The 21,750-nt window shown below is 43.3% G+C and overlaps 1 long non-coding RNA gene across 1 annotated transcript; it reads left to right on the top strand.

The window, feature by feature from the left end:
- Window positions 1-16,553: 16,553 nt before the first annotated feature.
- On the top strand, window positions 16,554-20,627 carry LOC138956933 (uncharacterized). Its single transcript, XR_011452872.1, has 3 exons — window positions 16,554-17,525; window positions 18,320-18,410; window positions 19,414-20,627. It is a non-coding gene; the product is annotated as an uncharacterized lncRNA (long non-coding RNA).
- The last annotated feature ends 1,123 nt before the right edge of the window (window positions 20,628-21,750 follow it).

The following is a 21,750-nucleotide window of genomic DNA, read 5'->3' as shown; positions in this document are numbered from 1 at the left end:
CTCGTGTACAAGGCGCTATGAAAACACTACGACACTTTCGTCATGTCGATTTCGTCAGACAATTACATCGTTTTCTGCTTCTCTCCAATAAGACTGGTTGCAACCTAATAAGCGAGAGATTACATAATTTCCGTAAATGACTCACTGAGCGGCATCATAAATATGCTAATTATAACGCAGGAATTTATTTTCTCAGCGATGTGAGAAACGAACACAATAATCACAATAGAGGCAAGATTCACATTGTTGCTCAGTTTATTTCAGCATATTTGCAACTGGTTTTCAGAAAGGATGACTTTGTTCACGACTTTGGGGCGGGGATGTAGCTCAGTCGGTAGCGCGCTGGATTTGTATTCAGTTGGCCGCTGTCAGCGTGAGTTCGTCCCCACGTTCGGCGAGAGATTTATTTCTCAGAGTCAACTTTGTGTGCAGACTCTCCTCGGTGTCCAAACACCCCCGTGTGTACACGCAAGCACAAGACCAAGTGCGCACGAAAAAGATCCTGTAATCCATGTCAGAGTTCGGTGGGTTATAGAAACACGAAAATACCCAGCATGCTTCCTCCGAAAGCGGCGAATGGCTGCCTAAATGGCGGGGTAAAAACGGTCATACACGTAAAATTCCACTCGTGCAAACCACGAGTGCACGTGGGAGTTTCAGCCCACGAACGCAGAAGAAGAAGAAGAAGAAGAAGAAGAAGAGTTCACGACTTTGAGAATTGACGATGTCTGTTTAATTTCGGTGGCTCTTATTCTCTCCGGTGGCAAAGCCTTCATGGTTGTGCAAAGCTTTCACTTACTGTTGTCTATCTTTAGTGCGCTGGCTTTTGTTATGTTTTGTCATTATTTTGATCAAGAATGACAACGTCGTAAAATGTTGAAGACGCCAGGGTGGTTTCTGGCGAATCCGACTGTATTCTATATAGACACACGCGTTTCACGAGTGACAAGACATTGTATTCCCACCTGCAGAAAGGTTTCAAGCTTTAGAAAAAATATAGAATAATTATACGTTTACGGTCGTTTCGTTCAAGAATATAGACGGCTCCGACCACAGACCATTGCAATATGCCATGCTGACCGACTCACTTGAACATTGCACGGGCAAAGAAATGACGAATTCAATTAAATTTGCGTGGCATGATTACCGTGTGCACATTTGACGTTGCTTTTTAATCTGTCGCTCTTGAACGAAAAAACCAAAAAAAAAACCGAAACAGTGAAAATGTACGTTCAGCCCAGTTGATCGTGTGAAGATGTCAGTTAGGACATTTATAAACAGTTAATATTCATAACGCGAAATGACTGATTGGCAGCAGCTAGGTCACGAGTGTCCTTTGACTGATAGACATTAATGACATACGATATCGATACATTAATGACATGCGATACCGATACTTGCACAGCCTGGCGAGCGACCTTACGAGTAACTTTCTGCTACCGATACGACGAAATCGCCGAGAGAAACGTCGTTCTTGATCGACATTCTTTGGCAGTTCCTTGGATACATGCAGAAGAAGGGGCGACACTTTCACGTGACGCCATTATTCTCATTATGAAGTTTTCACAAACAGTGTTTCGCTTTTACACGTCAGAGATTTCACTTTGGAAAAGAGGGTTAAGAAGCGACGCCTGGGTTTGTTAAGTAGGTGTCGTTTCCCATTAACAGACCGGAGGGGGTCGTTTTCCGACCACTGACATTGAAAAAGGCGCTTACAGTCTTACTGAGGGTATAGTTGGTGCATGGGTGAAAAGCCATGCGAAAAGCAAGCAGAGGGATTAGATAGTGATTTGTGAGGGGAAAAGAAACATGGATGTCGTCACAAGACTGTACACATTTATACAGCACGTGCACCCTTGTTAAATGTGTGCTGAGTGTGATTCCGTGTCCGCTGACATCCCTGTCCTTCGTACTCTTTTTTTTTTTTTTTTTTTTTTTTTGGGTGGGGGGGGGGGGGGGGGGTCGAAAAGAAAGGTTGGCTGAAAAATGACTATACGGGTTTTTTTTTTTTTTTTTTTTTTGGGGGGGGGGGGGGGGGAGCGCACGAATATGACATTTTACACTGATCGGGACAGTCAGCAGTCTACGAACCCGCGCTACATGTGGTTGATGTGAACAATGACTGTCGAAGTCTGTGTCAAATGTCATGTTTTGGTCAAAACTACAAATTAATGTGACCCTCCACCACAGAATGAGTCTTTTGTCACAAATGCATGATTTTTGTATTTCGACATTTTTTACAACATTTTTTTAAGCTCTACCCAGTGGCGAAAACCGTTTCACAAAAGAGCGAACAATGTTCGAGTTGTAAGCCTGTGCATTATGTAATCCTAAACACGACGGTTCTATTCAATAACATCAACGTTTCGGTCCATTTTTAGCTGGAATTCGTTTTATTTGTTTGCGATTGAACGCATTCAAGCATGCACTCTTTCTTTGTCTCGGCCAGCCGCCTGACTATGAGTTTTAAAGCCACCTGGCTGAGAGAAATGAAATCCAGTGTTCTTCTTCTTCTGCATTCAATGGACTAAATCTCCCACGTACACTCGTGGTTTTTTTTTACGTGTATGGCCGTTTTTACCCCGCTATTTAGGTAGCCATACGCCGCTTTCGGAGGAAGCATGCTGGGTATTTTTGTGTTTCTATAACACCCCTTCCCCCCTCCTCCAGGGGATTTTGACTGACTTATACCAATCATAATACTGAGGATTTCTCATGAGTCACAGACTACAAAGAATGAATGGTAAAGAGTCGCTTTGTTGCTCTGTATTTAAAAACTTGAGCTTTATTGTTAAAAACAAATCATTATGACTGAAACAAGGTAGGCCTAATATAACAAACACACAAAATAAGTGTTAAGCACTGTATATAAACTGAAGCTTTATTACGCAAAGAATATCCTGTCAAACTGGACCAGACCTCCAAGGAACAGCTGGTTGGCAAAAATTAATATGAATAAATAAAATAAATATAAAATGCTTGCTCGGTTTTATTTGTGTCTCTCTGGTAACCTTAGATTTAGAGATCGTCAGTTTTGAGGCCCGCCCACACAGTAAGTGATATTTCATAAACGTGAGACAATGCTGTGATATCAATTACCTAAACCAAACACCCATTTACTGAATGTCTTCAAATTATAGAGAGAAAACATGGAAAGAAAAAAGAAAGAAAAAAATAGCTAGTGGGATATCAGGGTTAGCATCAAAATATCGTTTTGAGTGGTATTTTCAGATGACATCAGCAAAAAAACCGTGCCAAACTATGCCCATTTTAATGCTATTACTGTACAAACAGAACTTTCGATGGCTTGTTTTTCCCAAGTTGTAATGCTTCTTTTGTTGAGCACGAAAGAACTGAATGTTGAATACAAGTAACGGAAAATAATTCATTAAAGTAACAGAAAATATATCTTCGAAAGCTGCTCAGTTTAATACGAATACGCTAGCTGCTCAAACCCAAATCATTCACATTTCAAAAAACCTTCAACAACATAATTAAAACCGATTTTGTGACCCACCTTAAAACAGAATCAAAGAAAAACCCAAACCCAACTCTAAAAAAAACAAAACTCGTCTCATCAAACAAACGCTAGCACTCCACATTTCTTTCTTTTCTGAAAGACAACTCCGATCCAGAAACCGTAATTAACTAGCCTCGAACCAACCGCAAAGCGTCTCTCACTTTTCTGCGGGACTGCTCCCCGGAGTAAACTGTCTCCACCAATCACAGCGCCTCTCCACCTCCACGCGCAGAAGAGCCCTCCAGGGGCAGGTAACCGACGAAGTAAGGACGCCATAGGGAAGCGTGTGAGAAAATTGCCTGGCGTTCAGAGAAAAGTTGGGCAAAAGAAGCGAGAGCTGCGGACAAGACGGTGCGACATAAAATGGAATTGACTCCTCGTTTTTCTGTTGCATGGAGGGATGTAACTCAGCGGCTTTCGCTTCAGCGAGAGTGGGAGATGCGCTTTGAAGAGAGTGGATGATTGGGATTGGCGGCTAAGTGAGCTTGTTGCATGCACACATTCTGGCCGCCGTATGCTGATGTCGCTGTAGTCGTAAAGTTTGGATTAATTCTGTGTCTCTGTCTCTGTCGATGTCTCTCTCTTTGACTCTGTCTCTGTCTCTCTGTCTCTCTCTCCCTCTATCTCTGTCTCTCTCTCTCTGTCTCTGTCTCTCTCTCTCTCACTCACTCCCTCTCTCTCTCTCTCTCTCTCTCTCTCTCTCTCTCACTCTCTGTATGTCTGTCTGTATGTGTGTGTGTGTGTGTGTGTGTGTGTGCGTGTGTGTGTGTGTGTGTGTGTGTGTGTGTGTGTGTGCGTGTGTGTGCGTGTGTGCGACGGTGTGTGTGTGCGTGTGAGTATGTGTGTGTGTGTGCGTGTGTGTGTGTGTGTGTGAGTGTCTGTACGTATCAATTTACTTAACCTTCCCCCTTCACCTCTCCTAGCTCTCAGTCTGGTATCAAAGGTTTGATTAAAGGCATACTAACGCACTCCCGTGTTTACAAAGTGTAGTTTGCCCACAATCGATGTCAAACGCACCATAAGACCATATAATGACGATATGTCACCATGCGCGGACCATAATACATGCATTACAGCTTGTTCTAGCCTCTGAAAAAGTGAGGATGTCAACAAAGCCGCGGAGTTCTCTCCCTTGCATCAACGTTACATGTGTTGCCAAATCTATAAATAGGACGATTCAGATCAAAATGAAAATTCAAATATCTCAACATTTAAGGGGTCCTAGACCACAATATTTTGCAGGGAACTTAATTTAGCATGTCTCCAGCAGTTGGTAAAGCAATTAGCGTGTATAGTCATCGAGTACATATGGCTTTAACTGTAAAACAGCAACCAGCAACACGGTCGTGTTTGAACCATTGCATGTCTTCTTTCTCAACACTCAGGAAAAAGAAAATGTATCCTACATACGCGAGAGAGACACTCGTGAGATAATAATCGTTCAAATCACACGTGTGTGTATCATGTAAATGAGGTCATGTCAAGCAAGTCTGGCAGGGACCTGTTTTTCCACTGCTTATGATGCCAAAGTCAACGAGACAAACGTCATTATAGAAACAAAAATTGCGCTCGCTAATTACCCTCGATGATTTTTTAGATATAGAACTAACACGTCACGCCACACTTTCAGAGTGACGTTTCTTTACTTTGACGTAATAGATTGCACGAGGCTTTAGAAGATATGGAGGTTCCAAAACAAGCATCTTCAATTTAGATGCCTCGACTGCAGGACATTTTCAGTAAGATACACGTAAGTACAGTATGTAGGATAAACAGAATACTACATGGCTTGCATGCTGTGTCGTAACAGATTTACACTCGTTGCTTTTTCAAATAGTGTACAGCTCGCTTTCGCTCGCAGTTCAATATTTAAACAAACAACTCGTGTAAATCTGGTGCGACACAGCAAGCCATGTACGTAGTATTCTCTCTCTGTATACCAGTCTTGGCATCGTGTTGTGTAATCTTGTAACTTCTCAACTCTCTTTCCACCTTTTTTGCCACTTTCACATTCTTGGCATGACCACATGCGCGCACTTCAAACTTGTACAGTCCGTCTCTGTGGAATTGTCACACTCATTCAACCTCCTCCTCAAACAGAGCGCGTCTGAGACTTCTTCTTCTTCTTCTTCTTCTTCTTCTTCTTCTTCTTCTTCTTCTTCTTCTTCTTCTTTCATGGGCTGAAACTCCCACGTTCACTCATGTTATTGCATGAGTGGGGTTGTTACGTGTATGGCCTGTTTTACCCCGCCATTCAGGCGGCATACGCCGATTTCGAGGGAAGAATGCCGGGTATTTTCGTGTTTCTTTAACCCACCAAACTTCCCCCGGAATCGGCGTATGGCTGCCTGAATGGCGGGGTAAAAACGGTCATACATGTACAAATCAACTCGTGCAAAAACATGAGTGGACGTGGGAGTTTCAGCCTATGAACAATTAGAAGAACCCACCAAACTCTGACATGGATTACAGGATCTTTTCCGTGCGCACTTGGTCTTGAGCTTGCGTGTACACACGAAGGGGGATAAGTCACGAGCAGGTCTGCACACCTCGGAGATCTGTGTCTGAGACGACATCGAGGCTTATAATAGCCCAAAACGAAACATGTAACAAGAATGCAATTCTTTCACTTTTTAAAAGGAACTTGAACCAGGTTTCAGGAAGGTCAATAAACTGTGCCAAAGTAACATCACACGATTGTTCAAATAATCTTTGGTGTGGATTGCTTTGGCGTAGCGAAACAACAGAGAGATAATGTAGGTGGTTTTTGACATATGATGAGTTTTGTAAAATAACTTTTCAGTTCTTTTAAATGTTTGTTATATTATATATGAAATTGTGAAACGAACGTTTTCTATCGGATTGAAATGTCATTATTCGTCCCGTAAATTTATGATACAATTTGTATTGATGAGCTATCTCTTTCCAACTTCGTTTTGCTCTTGAAATCCATGTCACTATCAGGTTTTCACATATGTTACGCGAGTGAAATATGTTCAAAAGCTTGTAATGTACTGAATACAAACCGTGGGATTCTTGTGTGTATTCATTTAGTGAAAGCCACTAGTGCCTATTTAAGCAATTAATGTATCAAAACTACTCAAATAATCAGTTTATTGATTTTTCGATTGTCATTTTTGGTGTGTAACAGACGGGCGCTGTGGCGGGGTGGTAAGACATCGGCCTCTTAATCGGAAGGTCGAGGGTTCGAATCCCGGCCGCGGCCGCCTGGTGGGTTAAGTGTGGAGATTTTTCCGATCTTCCAGGTCAACTTATGTGCAGACCTGCTAGTGGCTTATCCCCCTTCGTGTGTACACGCAAGCACAAGACCAAATGCGCACGGAAAAGATCCTGTAATCCATGTCAGAGTTCGGTGGGTTATAGAAACACGAAAATATCCAGCATGCTTCCTCCGAAAGCGGCGTATGGCTTCCTTAATGGCGGGGTAAAAACGGTCATACACGTAAAATTCCACTCGTGCAAAAAAACACGAACGAAGAAGAAGAAGAAGAAGGTATGTAACCATGCAAGTTTAGGATGGTTTTATTCCACACAATCTAATAATCTCAGATCTGAGTTGATGAGACAAACTGTTTTCGCGAGAAGAAACAAGAGGCGAAGCCTTCAAGGCTCACGTAAGAAATCGACAAACAGTAACACAAACTCAATCACTCCGTCACACATACACACACACACAGTACACACACACACACTCACATACACACACACACACGCACACACTCACACACACACACACACACACACACACACACACACACACACACACACACACACACACACACACACACACACACACACACACACACACACACACACACACACACACACACACAGAAAGAGCATAGGTGAAACTGTGCAAGAAAGCGAGACACTAGATCTAGATCTGTCTGTCTGCATGTAGCCTACTTACTGCCAAATAGTCTCGGCCCGCTCAAAATAACAATCACCGAGACTTTCAGTAATTCCATCGCGTGACGTCTAACCCTCGTACGTCATAATGTGACGTCAATGTAATATGACGTCTTCAAATGTTAAAGTTTCTACCACAGACATACACACATACATACATACGCACGCACGCACGCACGCACGCACGCACAGACAGACAAAAGTTAGCATCGCATAGGCTACACTTACGTGAGCCAATGATGGGCCTTTAAAATGTACTGTTGAGAACTTCTTTTTTTAGTGGAACACCTGCGACACCCTGAATTTAGACATTCTATCTCTGGTGGAATTGTCTCGCCTGCCCCCCCCCCCCCCCCCCTTCACCTTCTACTGTAACTAGTCTGACCTGATCTGCCAATATAGACGCCTACTTCCCCCAGGTGCAATGACATCGTATTATTTGTTTGCTGTTTCTTATTTCATGTCAGCTGTTAACGGTGTAGTCCAGTTTTCGTTGTTTCTGTTTTGTTTTTTAATTCCTTGGTAAATTGTGCTGTTACTGCATACATGAAAGGCGAGGGCTACTCAGACTCCGCACTGGACATAACAGACTAAACCATCATATGGCCACAAAGCTGAAGCTAGTTCCCTCCCCCCTATGTCCGTGTGGCAAGAATCAGACAGCAGACAATATTCTTCAGGCTTGTCCTTACCACAGTGCGCTAAGGGACACCACCTGGCCAGAGGAGACAGCGCTACAAAAGAAGCTATACGGCCCCAAAGAGGACTTGGAGAGGACAGCGCGTTTCGCCCTGCAGTCCGGACTGACGATCTAACAGCGAACGCCAAGAAGAAGAAGAAGAAGAAAGGCGAGGGCTAGATGTAAATAGCCAAACCACCGATACACGAGTATACATTGAATGAATTGGCTATTCTTGTTCTCGGCCATGTTAATTACAAACAGTTAAAAACTGACCGAGTCCAGGGTGAAGGGGGGGGGGGGTCGGGGGGGGGGGGGGGGGGGTAGGGTTATAGGTCCCGGAGAGTACTGGAGATTTCGTCATTAGTACTGTTGCAAACTTGTATGTGTTCTGCAGAACCCGTGTTTGATAGAACCTCGGACTGTCACTGTGGCCTAGTGGATAAAACACCGGCCTCCCGAGCCGAAGGTCGCGGGTTCGAATTCCGGTCGCGCATGATGGGTTAAGGGTGGAGATGTGTTCGATCTCCCAGGTCTACATATGTGCAGACCTGCTATATAGTGCCTTATCCCCCTTCTTGTGTACACGCAAGCATCAGACCAGGTGCGCACGGAACAGACCCATGTCAGAGTTCTGTGGGTTATAGAATCACAAGAATACCCAGCATGCTTCCGCCGCCGCCTGAATGGCGGGGTAAGATCGTGGGAAGTTCATCCATCGAACAAAGAGAAGAAGAGATATAACCCCTGCCGCGTCACTCCGAACTCCGACAGTCCATCTCTGAGGAATTGTCACGCCTTTTCTGTGTACGCTTTTCTCTTGTTAAAGCTGTGGTCTGTTTATGATTTTCCGGGACTACGATGTTGAAAAATATGGATACAATCATGTACAGAATTCGGTACAGCAAACGCTACCAGAAACCCCACATATACGGCATGTATGACATTGAGAGCCTCAGTCAACGCTTGAATTTTGCAGGGATAACATCCGGTTTGCTCTCTCAAGACTGATCATATTTTATCTTTAAGAGAGATCAAGGGGAAAAAATAAACGCCACGGCGAAGATTCGAACTCTCGACCTCGAGACTTCGTGTCTCATGTCCTAACCACTAGGCTACTGCGCCATTTGAGAAAAAGAAGGAAAAACATTGATATAAATTCATGTTATGTTATTCTTGAAGCAGCATGATTTATATCTCTATCCGCCCATTGTTCAGAAGTGAATACATGTATAACTATTTCTCAGATGTCTGTTTTCCACTGCACAGAGCTTTGGAGAGATTCAATTACTGTTTTTGTAATTTTTCTTGCATGTTGTAAATAGAGAAGCGCAGCTATTTGCATGGCGCGAATGTCGTGTAGCATGACGGTGTAAACATGTACTGCGATTCCGTAAAACATGTTTGCAAATAAAGGCAAATTTTAATGGCAATTTTGTCGTTTTTGCAACGCATGAATGGTAATTCAAGTGTAGAATAATATAAAAGTATCCTTCGTTTTATCTTTGACAACACTGGTGAAGTGGCCTAGCGGTTAAGACATCGGCCCCGACATTTCGAAGCCCCGAGGCCTTCAAGTTCGAATCCCTGCCAAGTCGTTTATTTTTTACTGCTCGATCCTTCTTGACAAATATGCTCAGCTCTGAGAGAGCAAACCGGATGTTACCACTGCAAAATTCAAGCTTTGACTGAAGCTCTCAAGGTCAAACACGCCGTATAGGTGGGGTTTCGGATAGCATTTGCTGTACAGAATTCTGTACATGATTTTATCCCTATTTTTCAACCTCGTAGCCCCGGAAAGTCATAATAAATAGACCACAGCTTTAACACATTTAAGCTGACACCGCCTACGCCCATGGACTCTTGTTTCTGGTTCTCTCGGTTAAAGGGATATAATATCTATGAACATTGCCCTCTTATATTAATGTTTCTTTCAAAGTTATATTATGAGATTCTGCGTTACAAATAATGCAACTGCAAAAGAGGACTGCCTTCTCTTTGCAAAAACAAATGTTTCAAAAGCTTTAACAAAAACAAAACAAAAATGGTCAGAACAACGTAACGTATCCTTCAATGGTGTACAATGACACCGCATGTACCGGGGGGTGCCATAAGTATTGCATACTCAAGGTCGGCAAACTGCAAACTGAAATTTGGATCGGCGCAACTAGAATTACAAGTCATGCTGTACTGCTACAACCACGATGACAACGACTTCTACCGCTACTCTACTGATACTGCTGCTCAGTAGTGCTACTGCTGTTGCTGTTCAGTCTACAACTTCTATACTTCTACTGTCTTTCTCTCAAAACCAAAGTAAAGTGCATGGCTACTGCGACCTGTGTCGTCTCGAGCTCATTGCGTTACTGCTACTTCATTCGGAGCCACAGATAAGTAATTTCCATCTATCCGAGGAACTCAAGCACCCCTGACCCACCAGCCTGTAGTCTATATGTGCGGCTCTTCGCCTTCTTCTCTTCTTTTTTTACCGCAAGATTCCAGGGTACTCTTTCTTTGCCTCTCCTCTAGCTAGATAACCCCCCCACCCACCCACCCACCCCTGAAGTAAAGGACAGTTTAGGTCTAGAAAGAAGACACGTGGAACACAGTGATGCTTTCAGCCATTTGTATTCCAGCAGAGTGCGTTCCCTTCCTTGCAACAGTGATGCCAGAGTAGTTGCCCTTAAAGCGATAAGGTGCAATCCATAGTTACCACCCCTCCCGCGCCCCCCCCCCCCCCCCCCCCCCGCCCCCTTACCTCCCTCCCTCTGGTTCCTCCTGCTTGTATTCTATCCCTTCCTCCGTTTGACAACAAGATTCTGAACTCTAGCATGATTACAGCATACTCTTTCTTTGCCTCTCCTCTAGCTAGATACCCCCCCACCCATACCCCCCCCCCCCGAACCCCCCGAACCCCCCACCCCCCTCCTCCTCCCCCCTGGTCCTGATCACTCCTGCTTGTATTCTATCCCTTCCTCCATTTGACAACGAGATTCTGAACTCTAGCATGATTACTAGCATACTCTTTCTGTGCCTCCCCTCTCCAAAGATACCCCCCCTTCCCCTGGTCAGTCCATCATGCTTGTATTCTATCACATCCCCTATTTGACTACTAGATTCGTAGCACTGTCTGTGCAACCCTTTTCCAAAAAGGCTCCGCCCTCAACACCCCACCCAACATCCCTCAATCTCTATTTGGATGGCCGAGTGGTAACGCACTTGCGTACTGGGTGGCCGAGTGGTAACGCACTTGCGCTCGGAAGCGAGAGGTTGCGAGTTCGACCCTGGGTCAGGGCGTTAGCAATTTTCTCCCCCCGGCCCCCCTTTCCTAACCTAGGTGGTGGGTTCAAGTGCTAGTCTTTCGGATGAGACGAAAAACCGAGGTCCCTTCGTGTACACTACATTGGGGTGTGCACGTTAAAGATCCCACGATTGACAAAAGGGTCTTTCCTGGCAAAATTGTATAGGCATAGATAAAAAAAAAATGTCCACCAAAATACCCGTGTGACTTGAAATAATAGGCCGTGAAAAGTAGGATATGCGCCGAAATGGCTGCGATCTGCTGGTCGACGTGAATGCGTGATGCATTGTGTAAAACAATTCCATCTCACACGGCATAAATAGATCCCTGCGCCTTGAGTCCGAGTCTGGAGATACGCGCGCGATATAAGACTTCATATATAATTTGGCCACAAGATTAGTCATTTAGCGTATCACCAATTCTTGTCCCAAATAGAAACATTTTCTGAGAGGACGTTAACTCCCCCCTTTAGTTTAGATTAGTCATTCTTGTTGTGCATCGCCCTCCCCACAACCTTCTCTCAAAACACCCCCCTTGCATCGCATCACCACCTGCTCCGTCTCACCAAAATTAATCCCCCCTCTCCTCCCTCAATTTGGCCACATGATTATATATGTATTTACTCTCTCCTTCCATGCCCCTACGAACACCTCAAAATTCCCCGTCCCCCCACTTGCTTCCTCCGACCCAGAATCATTGTTAAATATTTACTATTTCTATCCATATCCCTTCAAACACGCCCCCCCCCCCCCCACACACACACACACACACACTTGCTTCCTCCTACCCCGAATTATTATCTCCCTCCCCTTCCCCTCCGCTCTCAGTTTTGCTACATTGTTAAATATTTACTGTTTTTAATCCATGTTTTTCCAAACACCTCGAACACACCACCCCCATACCCCCCATTTGTTTCCCGCTCCCCCTTCCCTCCGCCGCCCTCCCGATGTCTCCACAAGATACCCATACGCTTCTGATGGATAATTAATTTTTCTGCATGTAAACCCAATTACATAAATGCGTTGGGCGGCAAACAGGTTCGCCGCCACTCTCTCTGATCAGGTTAAAACATGGACGCCGCGACACGGAAACCCACTTTGTGCGCGTGGGGGAGACAGATTGGAGCTAGCACACACACACACAGACAAACACACGAACGCACACACACACACACGCACGCACACACGCACACACGCACACACAGACAAACACACACACACACACACACACACACACAGACAAACACACACACACACACACACACACACACACGCACGTGCGCACACACGCACGCACGCACGCACGGGCACACACACTAATACTAACACACACACACTCACACACACACACACACACACACACACACACACACACACACACACAAAAGACGAATAAAACCACCCCCCTCCCCCTCCCCCCCCCCAGCTCCACCTCCATTTTACCCCCCCCCCCCCTCCCCACCTCCCTCCTCTTCTAAAAATGAAAAACAAAATCCTGCGACGAGTCTTAATTGACACTGTGTATCCTAATATTATTTGAGCGAAGTCGACATTGCGAAGTCCATTTGTGACCCTCCACCACGGAATGAGTCGCATGTCATCTTTGCATGATTTTCATATTTGTACATTTTCCTAAAGAGTTTTTTATGCTCTATCCAGTGGTGAAAACCGTTTTAGAAAAGAGCGAAAACTTTTCTAGTTATAAGCCTGTGACTAAGCTGACCCTCACACTGTTACCAGACACTCCCCGGACTTATATATAAGCCTAGCGCAGAACCGCGCGAGGTGACATGCGACTCATTTTGTGGTGGAGGGTCACATTTCACAAAGCTCGCGAAACGAAGCTTTCGTTCTAACGTGTTATTAGAAAAAGCCTTCGCGAAGTCAACTTCGGATTCAATTAAGGACAACCTTAAAAGGGGCGATAAGACTCTTGACATGCATTTCTTGATCTGTGGTGGGTTGGTTTTTTTTCGGAATACTGGGAATTACCGGAGATCAGTGAGACATTCGCGGTCGACTCTACAGTTATGAGACCAGTGCGAGGGATTCCGGTGTCTTTACAGGGAAAGATGAGTTAAGTTTCGTAAAGGAGAATGAAAGGTGGACTTTTTTTTTTTTTTTTTTTTTTTTTGGAGGGGGGGCTCAGAGGATTAATGGAATTGGTGGGGTTTTTTCCACTCTCTGGGAAACCTCTCTGAGAAATCAGAATAGTTTGTGTTGTCGCACTTTCATTTTTTTTTATCAGCATTAATGAACTCTGGCTCGACATAATACCAGCCCGACCGTGAGTGTAAATGTTAGGCTCATTTGGAGATTAGGCAAAAAAAAAAAGGTCTGTTTACGGTAACATAGGCCCAAAAAATAGGGTCGGTAGGTCGTGATTTTTTTTTTTTTTTTTTTTTTTTTTTTTCCAAAAAACCATATTTTTACGTTATTTTGCCAAAAAAACAAGATTTTTTTGGTTTTTTTGTTTTTTCCCCCAAATGCCAAAAAAAAGTCTAGGGTCGCGCGAAAAAACTAGGGTCGGTCGGGTTACCGTAAACAGACCTTTTTTTTTTTTTTTTGCCTTACCTGTTTTGTTTTAACATATGTGTACTTCTTTTTAGATACATATAAATAACAATACAACAAAATCATCACACACACACACACTCACAAACCGACTAAAGATAACTATGCCTCAAAATGCGACCAGGACCCACTGACACTTTCACATTTTCTGTCTTGTTTCAATCTGTAAGATATGGACTTGATGTCAATATAGTTGAGGAAGTGGGAGTAGATCACCTTGCTCTACGTAGTGCTTGGCGAGGATGTCGATCGTCGAAGTTTGATGAGTTCTTGATGATGAATCCAAGGGTCAGTAGGTCAAAAGGTAATTAAAGTTTTATTCCAGTGTAAGTAGGCAGACCAAAGGATTGGTGGGTCCTTCTTCTTCTCTTCTTCTTCTTCTTCGTTCATGGGCTGAGACTCCCACGCTCACTCATGTTTTGTGCACGAGTGGATTTTTACGTGTATGACCGTTTTTACCCCGCCATTCAGGCAGCATACGCCGATTTCGGGGGAAGCATGCTGGGTATTTTCGCGTTTCTTTAACCCACCGAATTCTGACATGGATTGCAGGATCTTTTCCGTGCGCACTTGGTCTTGTGCTTGCATGTACACACGAAGGGTGATGATTAAGGCACTAGCAGGCCTGCACATAAGTTGACCTGGGAGATCGGAAAAATCTCCACCCTTAACCCACCAGGCGGCAGCGGCCGGGATTTGAACTCACGACCGTCCGATTAGGAGGCCGATGTCTTACCACCACGCCACTGCGCCCGTCACCCTTGGGTCCAAGAGTCGATATACCCAAGGGTAAATGAGCAGTTTAAAGTAGGATGATCCAAGAGTCAGTAGATCCAAGAGTAGAAAACCCCAAGGATACGTTTTGTTGGATCCCAAGGTAAGTAGACGGATCAAAGGATTGATGGATCCAGAGAGGGAATGAGTATAGATGCCACGGTAGGTGAAAGGATCCAAGAGACAGTCAAGATCCAAGAGACAGTCAAGATCCAAGAGACAGTCAAGATCCAAGAGACAGTCAAGATCCAAGAGACAGTCAAGATCCAAGAGACAGTCAAGATCCAAGAGACAGTCAAGATCCAAGAGTAGTGAACGCAAGGGTAAGTGGTTGTGCCCATAGCAAGAGAACGGATCCAAGGGTTAATGCAGAGGTCCAAGAGCCTGAGAATAAAAGTATTGGGTCCTGGCAAGTGCATGTACAAGCGAAGAAAGTTACTCCAATGGAAAATTTTACATAATATTTATCCCACAAATATTTTATTGCATAAAATGAAGTTAAAAGAAAATAGTTTATGTAGTCTTTGTAATGAAATGGATTATATTGAACACTTCTTTTGGAAATGTGGCAAAATGAAATTGTTTTGGGAAAATGTTAGCAGATGTATGTTTGTTAATACGGGAGAAAATATTATATTAACAGAAAAAGATGTATTGTTTGGTTATTCTCCAGAAGTGCAAACCCCCATAAACAAAATTATTAATCATATTTTGCTCATTTCAAAAATGTGTATCAGTAAGTACAGATATGGTAGGCCTATTGATATAAATGTGATGTTAGGATATGAATTAGCGTTGAGATATTTCAGTATTGTGTAAATGTTGAAGGATGAATGGTGATACGTTGTAGACGGATGCTTGAATTTTTTGTTTAAAAGCCCCACAATGATGTGCTTGGCAAATTTAAAAAAAAAAAAAAAAAAAAAAGAAGATCCAAGACTACACAGACTAGTATAAGAATGTCTGAGCGAACTCACGAGAAAGTCAATGGCACCAGGAACCGATGGATTCAAAGATGACACCATTTCATTTGAATCAACCAAACATCCCCTGGATCCATCAAACCATAGCAGAAGTCTAAAGATCAAAGTTCAATGGCTGATGGATCCTTGGATCGAGTATGGTTATTTGAATCCACCAATCAACCCATGGATCCATCAAACCTTAGCAGAAGTCAAATGATCAAAATTCAATAAAGTTCAATGGCTGATGGATCCTTGGATCGAGTAGGGATATTTCAATCAACCAATGAACCCCTGGATCCATCAAACCTTAGCAGAAGTCAAAGGATCCTAGTTCAATGGCTGATGGATCCTTGGATCGATTGGAGCTAGCAAAGAACCGTAGTGTGTCTTGACAATTAATACCTAGCAGGGCAAATACGGAAGGATGATACAGGATCGAGAAGGGTTATTTCAATCGACCCCTGGATCCATTAATCCTTAGCAGATGTCAAAGGATCCGAGTTCAATGGATCCAACATTTGGCTGATGGACCCTTGGATCGATTGGAGCTAGCAAAAAACAGCAGCGAGTCTTGACATTACGTAGTGAGGCTGATAAAACCCCGGACATGCATACTCTCTGACCCTGTTTTTCCCCAGACTAAACAGAATAAAAAACGCTCGCGCTGGACCCGAGTACTCTTCAGACATTCACACACACACACACACACACACACACACACACACACCCCCACACACACACACACACACACACACACACACACTCTCTCTCTCACTCCCTCCCTCTCTCTCTTTTTTTCTTACACACACACACACACACACACACACACACACACACACAAACAGTAACACTAACACATGTGCACAAAATGAACACACACACACACACACACCGCGCGAGAGAAAAAGACTACAGGGAGGCATTGACGTCAAAGACTTTCGACCGTGACGTAATTACGTCACTATTCTTGGTTTACGGTACCATTCGGCGGCTTTGCTACGAGTATGCCCAAACACTGTACAAAAGGAAGACGTGGAACTTGCGAAGAAAATGCGAAAAAGTGTTTGTGGGTTATCGTCCCTAGTCACATGCTGGCGGCGAAAACAAAATGGCGGATCGCGTAGGTACCGATCGTGTGCGAGGTGGTGGTAAATAATTGTGCTCGGCTTTTTGTTGCAAGAACGCCCGTTACAAACAGAGCTGCTTCGGGAAAACTTTCCACAAGTTCCCTACAGAAGAAAAAAGGTGGGTTGTGCAGTGATTATTTCATCAGGTTTACCTTCTTCAGAATGAGAATGCAATGGCTCGAGTCAACTCACTCAGTAGACTACAGCGTCAGCGAGTACTTACGACTGTGAGTGTGAGTCAGCAGTCAGTACAAAACAACAGTTTACACTTGATGACAAACCCGTGGGCATATTTGCCGAAACCTTTATCAAACCTTGCTTACGGGAAAACTACAGTACAAAGGTACATCACTCATCCGTTTTGCGTTCAGGCAGAGCGTTAGATTTAGACTGAAGATCTGATTTAGCTTTCTTTGTCTTTCCTTTTTGCTTAGTTTAACAATAACATTGTTGTTTTTATTGTCAAACTAGGTGCAGAATATGGATGCAATTCACAAGGCGAGAGGACTTTGAAAAGCTGCAGCCAGCTGCTGTTCAAGGTCTCAAGCTTTGTACTGATCACTTTGAGGCCAACCAGTAAAACAATCCTGCAGAGAGGATCACTTGTGTGGAATGCTGTCCCGACATTGTTTGCAGTGCCCAATCCACCACCGAAGGTTATTTATTTATTGGTTTTAGGTTTTTGCAAACCAAAGAAGCACACTATTAAATGCAGGTTGAGTAATGACAAGTTTGAGGCTGATGTAAGAATTGAAAACAACAGCATTGTTCCCATCAAATAATGCCTGTTTGCATTTAGCGCAAAAAAATGATAAGGCCAACAAAAAAAAGTTACTTATTTTGGATCGACGTCCTGATTATGATGATATGATGAACTTATTTTGCAAAAAAAAACAGCCCCAAATGGCAAAAAAGGTATAGGGTCGGCGTCAACAACAAAAAAGTTGTATGTTTCTGGTCACCTGACCCTACCTATGTTTTCCCGACGACCCTAGACATTTTTTTTTTTTTGCATTTTCAAAAATAAAAGGGGTATTCGAAAATCAATTGTTTTCCTGTTTTTCAACAAAATAGTTAAAAAGATGGTTTAAAAAAAAAAAGGTTGGAAAAAAAATCTCCACCTTTAGTCATGTTAGGTCACAAAAAAGTCTGTTTAAGGTAACATAGGCCCCCCAAAAATAGCGTCGGTAGGTCGGCTTTTTAGTTTTGTATTTTAGCCATCTGAATATTTTAATTTTATTTTTTAATGCCCCCAAAAAGTCTAGGGCCGGTGGGAAAAAAATAGGGTCGGTCCGGATACCGTAAACAGATTATTTTTTGTTTTGCCTTACCAGAAACATACACTTTTTGTGTGTGGCCTAAGACCAATGCCATGAAATTGGGAGAAATGTTTCATTGTGACTGGGTGTTGGTTGTGAGTTTGTCAGTTAAAGAGCTGTGCAATTTGCAGGTTGCTAGTGGGAGGAAGCCACCATCGCAAAGGGTAGCTACAAATGAAGCCAGCACCGACCTGTCGCCTGATACACAAATTGTTCAACCAGGTAAGAGATTTTTAACCATGAAGAACACCCTGACATCAAAAAATGTTTAAACCCATCCATTACATAGTTGATAATCGCTGTATAGGGTGACGGGCGCTGGGGCGGGGTGGTAAGACGTCGGTCTATTAACTCGGAAGGTCGAGGGTTCGAATCCCGGTCGCGGCCGCCTGGTGGGTTAAGTGTGGAGATGTTTCCGATCTCCCAGGTCAACTTATGTGCAGACCTGCTAGTGACTTATCCCCCTTCATGTGTACACGCAAGCACAAGACCAAATACGCACGAAAAAGATCCTGTAATCCATGTCAGAGTTCGGTGGGTTTTAGAAACACAAAAATACCCCGCATGCTTCCTCCGAAAGCGGCGTATGGCTGCCTAAATGGCGGGGTAAAAACGGTCATACACATAAAATTCCACTTGTGCAAATAAATGAGTGCACGTGGGAGTTTCAGCCCACGAACGCAGAAGAAGAAGAAGCTGTATAGGGCGGATGCATGGATGGATGAAATTGTACCTGTAGTTCCCACACGTAAAGATGGGAAACATATCCTGTTAGAGGCATGGTTTGACAAGAAACAATTAAGTGGCTCTATTCCCATCTCCCCCCCCCCCCCCCCTTTCCCCGTCGCGATATAAGCTTCGTGGTTGAAAACGACGTTAAACACCAAATAAAGAAAGAAAGAAAGAGGCATGGTGTGTGAGGAGTTTACCTGGTACTGTTGTCCTAATCAATCAATCAATCAATCAATATAAAGCTTATATAGCGCGTATTCCGTGGGTACAGTTCTAATGGCCTCACCCATTCAGTACCAAACAAGGTCAATTCCATCATTGTTCCACATCGAATCCATAGTTGCTAATACACTTCATTTCTGGCCTGCCTTCCTACGCTATTGTTTATTTTCATTTTGTGATTGAATTACACATGTTTTAATTTCTTCCAGGTTGTAACTTGTTATGGTTATGTTATTTTATGTGTGTTTTGTGTGTGTGTTTTCTTTTTTAGATGACATTCAGGCGATCCTGGAGGACATAGGATGTAAAGCATCAAAGTCGTCATCCTCCCCATCCCCTCGTGAAGCGGAACTTCGGCAGAAGGTCAACAAACTGAGGAGCAAGGTTTTCCGATTAGAAAAGAAAACGATGGAACCCCGTGTAAAACGAGCGAGTAAATTAGCCAAGCCTCCCAAGAAAGACTTTGTAATAGAACAGTTGTCTCATATATTATCAGGCGAGGCGAGCTATTTTGCCATTTATGCCTGTTACATATTTACCGGTTATCTGCTGCTGTGTCCATTCCTGGCAGAGACGGAACGCATGTTACCAAGGAGCCGAAGGAGAGTCGATGAGATGAGAGAATGTGATTAACAATTGCCAACTCTCTCCGTACAAAGAGGGTCCAAAATTGTATCAATATATAGATCGTAGGGAATTCAAAATAAAAAAAAAGAGACAAAACATGTACTTCGGCTCATAGAGCCTTCTTTAATTTTTGACTCAAAAGTCCATGCTCCGAGAGTCCTTTTTTAATTTTGAATTGCCTACCATCTATATTTTTATACATTTTCAAAAAGATTCAACAGTCACCTTCCGTTATTCTTGAACTTGGCTATCCCAGCCTTACCTCAACATTCGATATTCCTGTGATACTTTTGACGTAAAATCAATTTTTACTGTAAAACACTTCGGCAAGAGGATTGGTCCAAGCAAACAAATAATAAACTTGTAAGATTTTTCCTGATATTTCCGATCAATTGCCTATGGTTTTATTTAGCTAAAAGATTCAAACGTCACACCTATGACCCATGGCTATTTTTAAGGGGAGAGTAGCATCCCTGGTGTGTTGTTTTTGATGTACCTTTTGGTCTGTTTACAGTAACATAGGCACACAAAAAGAGGGTCGGTAGGTCGGCTTTTCTTAATTTTTTTTTTATAACCATCTTTTTAAATTATTTTGCAAAAAAACAGGAACAAAATTGATTTTTTTTCTTTTTCTTTTTCTCCAAATGCCAAAAAAAAGGTCTAGGGTTGGCGGGGAAAAAATAATAGGGTTGGTCGGGATACCGTAAACAGACTATTTTGCTTTGTTTTGCCTAAGCAATGACTAACAAACTTTCTTTAGGGTCTGACATTGTATATACTATACAACTTTTTGGGGTATTAACTAAATACATGTATACAGTTTTTGATTCCTTTTATACTTTTTCACAAATTACCCCCCCCCCTTTTTTTTTTGTAGTCTGCCCTGGGGGCGGGAGGTCTCCTAATTTCGGTTTCTAGGGTCATCTTATGCTTCCCCATGAGCTGAGAACTTAATTTAAAATGGGCCACGATTTTTTTATTTGTATTTTGTAATTGTGCCTTTGTCCAGTCACATGATTTCACTTTGTACTTAAAAACTTGGCACTGTCATCATTTTATTGCTATTTATTGTTCAGTTGTTCAGTATTTATTGCTATTGGGCATCAGTTGTTCAGTTGCCCTCTTTCGAATGAGCCATGCATGCATTATGGATGTGTTTAGCGAATGGGGATACCTCAAGCAATGTAAAAAAAAAGAAACAATGTGAAGCAAACATATAGCACCAAATAAAATAACCGAATCAGAATGGAAACTTCTTCAGTGTATGTGTGTGTGTGTGTGTGTGTGTGTGTGTGTGTGTGTGTGTGTGTGTTTGCTGTTTTAAATACCGAAAATGTGAAAATAAAGCAAGTCACAACATGAGAAAGATCGACTGTACTAGTCATAACAAAGCAGGAGACAGTCTGGTCAGCATGCAGCAAAGGGGAATAACTCATATTTAGCCATTCTCATTTCTAAGCATGCCCAATGAGGAAGTTATCCTTCTTCCCATTGTAGTTTCTTCTACAGTGTTTGGTATGGCATAGTCTTGGTTTGCCGAGACCTTGCACCGTTTTATCAGACTGCCTGGCTGGCTGTTGCACCGCGAATTCCTCCCACCGCCAAGTCGTTTTTTTGTGGTTTATTTCGCATTTAGGTCCCAGGTAACATTATGAAGTTTTAATACGATCAATCGGACCTATTATCAAGTTAGTGTATCAACTTTTGAACGAGCTGCGCCCAGTAGTTTCCCAGCAATAAGCTGTTAAGTCGAGACACACACACAGACAGACAATTAAAGTCTGCTGGACCCTTGTACTAGCGTACTCGGGGATTAAAAGGGATTATAGGCGTTTTGTGGGCGATTTGTTTGTCTAAAAGAAGGGGGGGGGGTAAGGGGGGGTGGGGGGGGGCGGGGGGGGGGGGGGGGGGGGGGTCAGGAGAGGAATTTTATCAGGACCTAAAAGGGTTAGTGGAATCCGAGTTTTTATGAGAAGACCAC

This window comes from Littorina saxatilis, unplaced genomic scaffold (assembly GCF_037325665.1).
Source record: "Littorina saxatilis isolate snail1 unplaced genomic scaffold, US_GU_Lsax_2.0 scaffold_408, whole genome shotgun sequence".
NCBI classification, from domain to species: domain Eukaryota; kingdom Metazoa; phylum Mollusca; class Gastropoda; order Littorinimorpha; family Littorinidae; genus Littorina; species Littorina saxatilis.
This window is presented reverse-complemented; position numbering and strand designations above follow the sequence as displayed.